At 36.5% G+C, this 11668-nt stretch overlaps 1 protein-coding gene across 8 annotated transcripts in view; it reads right to left on the bottom strand.

Annotated features, from left to right (window-relative positions):
• Nck1 (NCK adaptor protein 1) overlaps positions 1-11668 on the bottom strand; it is an 87251-nt gene that overhangs the window by 75267 nt on the left and 316 nt on the right. For 3 of the 8 annotated variants that reach the window (XM_010625523.1, XM_010625526.1, XM_010625527.1), the window contains exon 1: positions 11392-11662. The exons of the other annotated variants lie outside the window; for them this stretch is intronic. The gene's annotated coding sequence lies outside the window, so the exon portion shown is untranslated. Of the gene's footprint in view, positions 1-11391; positions 11663-11668 lie in introns of those variants that run through there. 8 annotated transcript variants of the gene reach the window in all.

The following is an 11668-nucleotide window of genomic DNA, read 5'->3' as shown; positions in this document are numbered from 1 at the left end:
ACCCAGGATTGAACTCAGGTCCTTGCGCTTGCAAGGCAGGCCACCGAACCACTGAGCTAAATCCCAGGCCCTGCAAATTCTTTCTTTTTTCTGTCCTCTTTCTCCAACTCAGTCTCTTACTCCACCATATTATCTCTCATCTCCCTATTTCTGCTCCTACCCTAACTCAGATTTCTTCTTTTATCATTTTTTCTCTTTTCTTTATGTTCTTTTCTTCTGTCACTCTACCTCACACAGGGGTCAGTGGTTTCAAGGGAAAGTGAGCCCCTATTACTGTTAAGTGGATATATTCTTGTCCTTATACTTCTACTCTGTCTATCCCTTTTGAATTTAACAGTTTCCTGAAGATTATGTGATCATTCTATGTCCTTCGGCTTCACTTAAAACTTTCTCCAATTCTTTTACTTATCTTCTCCTCTCATCCTAGCTCTATTAAGGGGCTATATTCTTGTCCTTATACTTCTACACTGTCTATCCCTTTTGAATTTAACACTTTCCTGAAGATTGTGTGATCATTCCATGTCCTCTGGCTTCACTTGAAATTTTCTCCAATTCTTTTACTTATCTACTCCTCTCGTCCTATCTCTGAGCCCCATCCTAAATGGTAAATATACTACATTGAAAAGTTTATTCACTGCAGACATGTTTTAGACTGCTTCTTGATTTCAATTTAATTCACATGGTTTAAGGGTAATAGACTAGTGACTACCACAGGTGGTCAGTTTCCAAGTCGCGCTTGACCATATTATGTTGCTGAATACATCAGTTGGGATAAAGGATTGTGGTTGATTTGATGAGCTGTTTTCTCTCATGTTATGAAGATGACAATGTCTATGGGTTTTTAGAGACCCAGAAGCTAGGGCACAACTGTATCAGGAAGATTTGGGTGATAAACCAGACAGTAAACCAAGGACACACCAACAACAAAAATAAAAATGAGAAAACACTTAAGCAAGACACAAAGACAGACTTCTAGTTCACCAATGGCAAACAGTAGGGCAAATGAGGATGAAAAGGCCAATAGTGAACCACCAGGACACCCTGAACTCAAAGCACAGGAAGTAACAAAACAGATCAATCAGGCTCTAGAAAAATTCAAAACAGAAATAATTTCCCAGATAACCAGAGATGGTGAGCAAAATGAAAGTCATGATTCAAGACTCTAGAACAGAAACTGACAAAAAAATAGATGAGCTCAGGGCCATGATAGAAGCCATGAAGGCGCAGCATAAGAAATGGAATCAATAAATGCCCAACATAGGAAAGAAATGGAATTCATAAAACGGATTCAAACAGATATCCAGGAGATTAAACACTCCATTGAAAGTGTACACAACAGAATAAAAGAATGTGAAGATAGAATCTCAGATATAGAAGATACGATTGCAGTCAGTGACCATGAAAAGAGAGGTCTCTTAAAAACAGTAAGAGATCATGAGAAATTGATCCAACAACTCCTAGATGATGCAAAGAAGAATAAACATAAGACTGATAGGAATCCATGAAGTAGCAGGAGAAAATACAAATGACTTAAAAAAGCTATTCACAGAATTAATGACAGAAAACTTCCCAGAGGGGAAGAATTTGACATTCAGATAAGTGAGGCATATAGGACCCCAACTAGCCATAACCAGAAAAAAAATCTACATGTAAACATATAATAATCAAGATCCCAGAAACACAACAGAAGAACAAAATAATACAAGCAGTAAGAGAAAAGAAACAAATCACATGCAAAGGAAAGCCCATCAGAATCAAAGCAGACTTTTCAACACAAATCCTTAGGGCAAGGAGAGTCTGGAGTGAGGTATTTCAAGTACTAAAAGAAAACAACCTCCAACCTAGGCTGATGTATCCTGCAAAACACTCTTTCAAAATGGATGGGGAAATAGGATACTTCCACGACAAAGAACACCTGAGAAACTACATGAACACCAATTCAGCACTACAAGCAATCCTAAACAATATCCTAGAAAAAGACAATGAAGGTAACAACACCAACAGAGCAAATCAAATAGGCAAGGCAAGAAACTAAAAGGAGAAGGTGAAAAAGTAAAAGGAGTCAACAAAAGGCCAATAACATGTCAATAACAAGTCAGTACATATCAGTTATAACCATCAATGTCAATGGCCTCAATTCACCAATCAAGAGAAACAGACTGGCAGAATGGATTAAGAAGCAAAATCCAACAATATGTTGTATACAAGAAACACATCTAGTGCAAAAGGAAACCCATAGACTGAAAGTGAAAGGATGAAAAACAATTCTCCATGTGACAGGAGCTCAGAAAAAAGCAGGAGTAGCAGTCTTATTCACAGACAAAGTAAATTTCAAACCAAAACTGATTAAAAGAGACAAAGAAGGCCACTACATCCCTGTAAAGGGAACAATTCAAGAGGAAGAGATGACAATCATAAACATATATGCACCAAATATTAATGCCAACTACATAAAAGAAATATTAAGAAACATGAAAAACCAAATAAGCACTAATACAATTGTAGTGGGAGATCTAAATACCCGACTTTCACAAAAAGACAGATCATCTAGGCAAAATATCAACAACAAAATACTAGAACTGAACCAAGCTTTTGAAAACATGGACTTAATAGACATCTATAGTGTTCCACTGCACAAAATCAGAATATACATTCTCTTTGGCTACACATGAGTCATTCTCCAAGATAGATCACATACTAGCTGAGAGAACAGGTTTGAATAAACGCAAAAGAATCAAAGTTATTCCCTGTATATTATCAGATCATAGTGCAATCAAGTTGGAGATCAATAGCACAAGAAACCATAGGAACTTCACAAACACAAGGAAATTGAACAGTCTCCTGAACAATCAATGGATCACAGAGGAAATTAAAGAAGAAATCAAACAGTTTTTACAAATAAATGAAAATGCCAATACAACATACAGGAATCTATGGGACGCAATGAAAGCAGTTCTACGTGGAAAATTCATAGTACTGAATGCCCACACTAGGAAAAGAGAGCAAGCTCAAATAAACAATCTAATGATGAATCTTAGACTCCTAGAAAAACAAGTGCAAGAAAAACCCAAAGCTCAAACAACAGAGGAAATTATAAAGAGCAGAAATCAATGCAATGGAAACTAAGAAAACAATACAAAAAATAAATGAATTGAAGAGTTGGTTTTTTGAAAGAATAAATAAAATTGATAAACCTTTAGCTAACCTTATCAAAAAAAGGAAAGAAAAGGCTCAGCTCCATGCAAAGAGGAATGAAAAAGGTGAAGTCACAAAAGATCCAACAGAAATCCAGAGGATAATCAATACCTGCTTTGAGAACCTGAACTCTAATAAAATGGAAAACACAGAAGAAATGGACAGATATCTAGATACTTATGAATTACCAAAGTTGAATAAAGAAGATAAAAACATTTTAAACACCCCAATTACAATCAATCAAATTGAAAATGTAATTAAAAATTTACCAACAAAGAAAAGCCCAGGTCCTGATGGATTCACAGCTGAATTTTACAAGACATTTCAGAGAAGAACTACTGTCATTACTCTTCAGACTTTTCAATGAAATTGAAAGGAAAGCAATACTTACAAAATCATTTCTGGAAGCAAGTAGCACTTTGATTCCCAAACCAGGGAAAGATATAACTAAAAAAGAGAACTACAGGCCAATCTCCTTAATGCATATCAATGCAAAAATCCTTAATAAGATACTAGCAAACAGAATACAGAGGATCATCAAGAAGATCATACATCCTGACCAAGTCAGATTTATTCCAGGGATGCAAGGATGGTTCAACACACATTAAATCAATAAATGTAATACACTCAATTAACAGAGTCAAGGACAAAAATCATATGATCCTCTCGATAGATGCAGAAAAAGCATTTGACAAAATTCAACATCCATTCATGATAAAAACCCTGCAAAAAATTGGAATAGATGGTCTATATCTCAATAAAGGCTATCAATAAAAAACCAATAGCCAACATCATATTAAATGGCCAAAAACTGAAAACCTTCATGTTAAAATCAGGAACAAGACAAGGATGCCCATTATCACCACTCCTCTTCAATATAGTTCTGGAAACATTACCCATAGCAATTAAGACAAGAGAAAGAAATTAAAGCAATAAAGACAGGAAAGGAAGAAGTTAAAACTGTCACTATTTGCTGATATGATAATCTACATTGAAGACCCCAAAAAACTCTACCAAAAGACTTCTAGACTTCACTGACACTTTTAGCAGAGTAGATACAAGATCAACACTGAAAAATCAATAGCCTTCTTCTACACAAATAACAGACTCACTGAGAGAGAAATTAGGGAAACAGTTCCTTTCACAATAGCATCCAAAATAATGAAGTATCTGGGAATCAATCTAACAAAAGAAGCAAAAGACCTCTACACTGAAAACTATAGCACTATGAAAAAAGAGATAGAAGAGGATATAAGAAAATGGAAAGATATCCCCTGCTCCTGGGTAGCAAGAATCAACATAGTGAAAATGGCCATACTACCAAAACTGCTATACAGATTCAACGAAATGCCAATTGAAATTCCAACACTATACTTCACAGAACTAGAAAAAAGAATCCAAAAATTCATTTGGAACCATAAGAGACCTAGAATAGCAAAAGTCATCCTAGGCAAAAGACCCATGGCAGCAGGTATAACATTTCCCAACTTCAAACTATACTACAAAGCCACTGTAATAAAAACAGCATGGTACTGGCAAAGAAACAGACCTGAGGATCAGTGGAACAGAGACTGTAAAACACAAAAAAAAACTCCAGATGTACTCAGCTACCTCATCTTTGACAAAGGAGCTGACCATCCCCACTGGAGGAAAGATACCCTCTTTAATAAGTAGTGTTGGAAAAAACTGGATCTCAACCTGCCAAAGATTAAAACTAGACCCTTATCTTTCACCATGTACTAAAGTAAAATCCAAGTGGATTAAAGATCTAAATATTAAAACAGAAATACTAAACTTGCTGGAAGATAAGTTAGGCAGAACTCTTGAAGACACTGGCATAGGAAAAGACTTTATGAACAAATCCTCAGTAGCACGGGAATTAGCACAAAGAATCAACAACTGGGATCTCATCTTATTAAAAAGCTTCTGCACTTCAAAACAAACCATTAACAGAACTAAGAGACAACCTACAATGAGGGAAAAAATTTTTACCAGCTGCTCCTCAGACAAAGGACTACTATCTAGAATATGTAAAGAACTCAAAATAATTATCCCCCAAAAATAAAGACCCAATTCAAAAATGGGTCAAAAAAGACATGAACAGACATTTCTTAGACAAAGAAGTAAAAGCAGCAAGTAAATATATGAAAAAATTTTCCACATCACTGGTCATTCGAAAGATGCAGATGAAAACAACAGAGATTTCACCTCACCCCACAAAGAATGGCTGCTATCAAGAAATCACACAATAACAAATGTTGGCGGGGTTGTGGGGAGAAAGGAACCCTCCTCCATTGTCGGTGGGAGTGCAGACTGTTGCAACCACTATGGAAATCAATATGGATACACCTCAAAGAGATGGGACTAGAGGTTCTATTTGACCCAGCCATCCCTCTGCTGGGTATCTTTCCAAAAGAATTAAAGGACTCATACCACAGTGATATATGCGCACCAATGTTCTTGTTTTGTTGTTGTTGTTGTTGTTGTTTTGTTTTTGGTACCAGGGATCGAACTCAGGTCCTTGTGCTTAAAGGGCAGGTGGCGGAACCACTGAGCTAAATCCCTGGCCCCCACACACCAATGTTTATAGCAGCACAGCTTGTAATAGCTAAAACTTGGAAACAGCCCATTTGCCCATCAGTTGGAAACTGGATAAAGAAGATGCGGTTTTTCTATAAAATGGACTACTACTCAGCCATAAAGAATGAGAAATTAAATTCATTCATAGGAAAATGGATACATATTAAAGATATAATCCTAAGTGAAATAAATAAGATACATATGTAAATACCGAATAATTTTTCTGGTGTGAAAAGCTGTAACAGTACATAAGATCCTAATGAGAAAATGGACCATGTGAAATAGGAAGAAAGGAGCTAAAGGTGTAGGGAAAATGGGAAGGGTAGGGGAAAGGTAATAAGGGAAAAGAAAAAAATATGAGAAAATGAAAAAATGGAAATAAAGTGTTTGTAAATGGGGAGAGGAGGAGGCGGTAAAGGAAGGGCACGGACAAGGGGGAAAAAATGAGAACCAAGACCTGTCATGTAAAGGTACAAGATCCCAATAATGAATGTAATTGTACTGTATACCTAAAATATACCAATAAACTCAATAAAAGAAAAAAAAATTTCCATTTATATTAAGTTCAAGAAGAGCCAAAAATAACAGAAGGTGACAAAGGTCAGGAAAAAGATTAACTTTAGGGAGAGGACAGGGCATCTTTTTATTTATTTATTTATTTATTTATTTATTTATTTTTTAACCAGGGATCGAACTCAGGACTTTGCACTTGTGAGGCAGGCAACAACACCACTGAGCTAAATAGCCAGCCCACAGGGCATCTTTATTGTAAGAATAAGAGAACCTTCTGAAGCACTGGAAACATACACCTTGTTAATGTCTACAAATATAAAAATTCAGTAGGTTATGAGATGCTTCTCTAAACAAGTTCTTAAGAAACTGAAATTTTCTCTTTTTTTTTGGTACCGGGGACCAAACTTCAGACCCTGCGCTTGCGAGATAGGTGGAGGAACCACTGAGCTAAATCCCCGGCCAAAGAAACTCAAATTTTCAAATGGATACAAAAGAAATTTATCAAAAGCAAAAATGTTTAAAGCTTTATACAATCTTTATTTTATAATTATCTAGAAATAGCAAAACACACACAGAAATAATACTGAAAAAATGAACACCATGCCAACTACTGATTACTCTGGTCTAAGAAATTATTATCTAGCATCTTCCTGTTTCTAGCAGCTATATTTAATATTAATTAACCTAATCTAATGGAGCCATCCTAGAGGGATATGTTCACAAGTTCTAAGACAAAACAGACCTAGATTGTTCAAAGCCCAAAGGAGAAAACGGCAAGAGAAGCGGCTATCAGTAGGCAAAAGCCAAATTATGGAAGGCCTTATAGGCCTTTTTTAAGGACATGGACAAGAAATGGAAAAACAAAACAAAACAGAAAAAGCAAATGACACCTTAGGGCAGCAAGCAGAATTACTGCCATGGGGTGGAGTTGTACACTAAATATTCTAAGTATTTCTTGTAAAAATTATTGCTCAATAATATGTAGTCTGGAAGTGATCAAGCATTTCCAAGGAAAAATTTCCAAAGCCCCGTTAAATCAATAAAATTTAACTGGACATGGTGGTGCATGCCTGTTGTCTCAGCACTTTAGAGGCTGAGGTAGGAGGATCACAAACAAGTGTGGGCCCAGCCCGGACAACTTAGCAACTTAACAAAACCTTATCTCAAAATTTAAAAAAAAAATTTAAATGCTAAGTATATAGCCTTGAAATCCCCAGTACCACAAATATCATTATAGGTTTCTGCAATATGTCTGGGATACTTTTATAAAGTGTAGCCTATCAAATTCCTTGTTATACCTATTATTTTATTTTTTTATATCTATTATTTTAATTGCTCTACACAGCAACATGAGTTGGGAAAGACCATGGGTGCTGACAAAAAAATTTGGAGGGGGTATGAGACAGGGTCTCACTGGCCTTGAACTCACCATGTAGCCCGGGCTGGTCTCAAACTCATTGTGATCCTTCTGCTTTCACCTTCCATGTGCTGGCATTATGGGTATGCACCACTACACTCAACTGATGGTAGAAATTTGGAAGAAAAAGCTAATTCTTTAAATTGCAGCAGAAATCATTCATATCATACCCATGTCCTATTTACCAACCCTGAAGTATGATTTTTAGAAAAAAGGAATATTTCAACAATTTTAGCTGGTAACCTATTTAAACAAATAAAAACAAGAAATTATTAACAAATGAAAAGTATCTTCTAACCTGTTTCAGACCAAAAGATGAAACATTCATTCCCTCCAAAGATTTTACCTGTTACATTTCTATACAATCTCACACCATTTAACTCTTAATACCTACATGTAAGAATAACATAATCTTAGCTGCTTCTATTAACAGAAATGTTAAAGTTAGGAGGGAAGAACATGAGAATATGTAAAAGCTTTCTAACTCTCCAAAATGGAACTTTTTTAAAATGTTTTGCTCACTCAGATGTACAGTTGGCTCTTGACATAATCAGGCAAAAAGTAGCAAAATGTTAAACTGTTACTGTTCTAACATTCAGGAAGAGGAAAAAAAAAATTAGATCACTATATTTAGTTCAGTGATAAATCCTCTAGATTTCTTCCAAACCATGACATGGTTTTCCAACTATTTGCAAGACCCCCCCAAGTTCTAGGCTTCATTCAGGATGAAATCCTCACAGACATGCCAGGTATGGCACATGCCTGCAATCACAGATACTAGATAGGCTTAGGCAGGTTGGGCAACTTACCCAGACTCTTATCTAAGAAAATGCCCAGGAATGTAGCTCAGTGCTAATCCCCCCACAAGAAGAGGGAAGGGGAGTAATTCACACAAGCTAAATTTCAACAATAAAACTTGTAAATGGTTTATTCATTTTAATGGGTCATATGACTCTACTGCAGAGATGACAATGTGTACTGTTTTTGTTAATGCTATTAATGCAAGCAAAGAAAAAGATGGTATGGATATTTTAAAAGGTTTATACAGACTTTAAAGTACTGTTCAAAGAATTTATGCACGTTCCCTTGCCCTCAAGAAATTTTCAATCTGTCTTAAATACACAAAGTGCAAAGTAATGTGAAACAAAAGTTGTACTATAAAAGATAAATAGCAATACGGTTTCACAAACAATACACAAAACTTGAAGAAAAAGGTTTGAGTCACAGCTATGCACATGTGTGAATTTCAGTTATTCTATATGGATTTCTCTATTGATAAAACAAAAGGGTAGATTTCAATATTACAGCAATAATATTCTATGATACCATGCTACAAGTTCACATAAATTTTAAAACCAAGAGAATGGCAAAAAAAAAAAAAAAAAAAAAAAAAAAAAAAAAAAAAGTAAAAAAAAAAAAAAAAAAAAAAAAAAAAAAAAAAAAAAAAAAAAGGAACAAGGGTTCAAATAAAAGCAACATTACGGAAAGAAATGTTTGAAAAACATCACGTTAAAGGATCAAAAATGAAACAAACAAAAATTAACTTTGTAATATTTTGGGGGGATTGTGGAGGTTTTGAGACAGGGTCTCACTATGCAGTCCAAACTGGTCTCAAACTCAGAGTGATCCTCTTGTTTCAGCCTCCTAACGGCTGGGATCACAGGCACGTGCCATCACACCCAACCATTTTTGTAATTCAGAGGAAAATTTTTTGTTTTAAATATTGTAGTAGGCTGCTGCAGGGCATAGTGGCACACATTTGTAATCCCAGCATTCTGGGAGGCTGAGGCAGAAGGATCACAAATTCAAGCCCAACCTGTGCAATTTTACAACTTAGTGAGACTATCTCAAAATTTAAAGTATGAAAGCCTGTGGGTTTAGTGCAGTATGAAGGCCCTGGTTCAATTTCCAGTACCACCAAAAAAGGAAAAGTAGGCAACCCATGCACAAATTTTCCACAAATATGATAAAGATAGAAATATACAAAGCATAAATGGTTAGGGTGGTCAGGTCCTGTAGAGAAACAGTGCTGGCATTAGACAGACTTTCACTAGGTGGCTATAACTAGCGAACTATGTACGCTCTCTCCGTGAGAGATGTGTTCAAAGCATTAAGATCTAGCAGCAGGGAGGATTGTTTAGTATTGAAAAGCCAGGTCAAAAAAATCCAGTTAAAGCTAGTGAGTGGTTGAAAGAAAAACTAAGATAAACTCATGGTGGCACACGCCTGTAATTCCAGCACTCTGGGAGGCTGAGGCAGGAGGAATACAAATTCAAGTCCAGCTTGGGCAAGGTGGCAATTTAGCAAGATCCTGTTTCAAAATAAAAAAAAATATAGAAAGGTCACTGGGGATGTTTGCTCAGCATCAAAGGCCCCATACATACTACAAATAAATACATAAATAAGGATACAAAAGAACATACATCTGTAAGAAATTTTTTTAAATGGCCAAAATTTACCAGTGTTATGCGGACAAAGATGAAAACAAGGCTGGGTATGGGTAACTAAAAGCACGCTGTTATATAACATCACCAAAACAAAGTCAGCACTGGACTCAGTTTTGAAGGGAAGACTATAAAATCCATAAATTCTATCTCTAATGTAGGTTAGTGAGAATTACCCAGAACTAACTGATGTCTTAATTTACCTTTAAATACTGTATGTGGCCAACAGTTGTCTTCCTAAGATAGCACGGCAAAGTATTTGGGAAGCATATGCTAAATGACCAGCAATTTGAAGAGTTATCAACTAAATCATTTAATTTTCTGGCATACATAGAAAACATCTGGCATGTTTTTCAAATTCAGGTGAATAAATTTATGAAGTTTTTCTGATATGATTATCAGATCTACTTTGAGCTTTGGAAAATCCTCAAAAAAAAAAAAAAGCATGAACTATCACTAACAAAATATTAGATGCATGTTTCAAATTTTATTTACATAGGCCTGAAAGCACTGGGAAAATCTATAAAGATAATACTTAGAAAAATTAAGCAAACGTTTTAAAATTTAACGAGAAGAACGGCTCAAGTAGATTGGTACATACTGCAAATTGTGCTTATAAAAAGCCAATTCCTACCGACCACAATTTTCTCAAACAAGAAAAATCACAGTGGTCAAGATGAAATGAAAGCAGTATTCACCAGTGCATACTGGAGTTACCCAGGTGAGAACATTATTGACAACTACAAAACAAACAGTACTGTACTTCTTGGTTAATTTCCCCATTTATTTTGTGACCTCCCTGAAAACTGAGGCTTTAAGCAGAATGATTTCCAAGTGCTTAACAAATTGTTGTGGCTGGCTTGCCATAAAACTATAAAAGTAATTTAAAAATAAGTATCTCCTGTAACACCCATTTTGTATGGACACTGAACTTTACTGCTCTGCACCCAAGATGGGCTTAAGAAGCTCTCTTAACCTCATTCTTTCCTTAACTCCTAAGGCTTCTTACCTACTGTAACGGGTAGAATTATTTTCAGATGACTTCAGTTTATCAAATCAACATTAACTGAGCGCCTGTTATGGTGCTCGCTCAGTCTCGGGGGGAAAAAAAGCTTCCCCAGCTTCTCAGGGTGAATTTAACATGTATGAAAACAAGAGTACGAAATCTACACATTTTTTTTTCTAGCCAGACATACTACAATTCGCGTCAAAAGCTCAAACCCCAGGCAACTGCTTACAAACCTAAAGCAGATCCACACGACGACCGTAACGCCCAGATTTGCCCACAAGGCGGCTGGGGTCCGAGGGGGAGGGGAAGAAGGCGCGTTCCGAATCCGTCCACCGTCCGCGGGCACCGTTCGCTCAACCGCCCCCGGGTGGAGAAGGGTGAAAGCGCCCTGCCTGCCCTACCATGTCCCTACCTCCCCAGTTTAGGGTTATGCCACAACTGGGAGCGGGGTTTTTTCGGGAAACACACGGAGCGGCAGAGCGCTGCACACCCGACCTCCCAGCCTCGCAG

The sequence above is a fragment of the Fukomys damarensis genome, unplaced genomic scaffold (assembly GCF_012274545.1).
Source record: "Fukomys damarensis isolate Sample0158 unplaced genomic scaffold, DMR_v1.0_HiC HiC_scaffold_37, whole genome shotgun sequence".
Classification (NCBI taxonomy): domain Eukaryota; kingdom Metazoa; phylum Chordata; class Mammalia; order Rodentia; family Bathyergidae; genus Fukomys; species Fukomys damarensis.
This window is presented reverse-complemented; position numbering and strand designations above follow the sequence as displayed.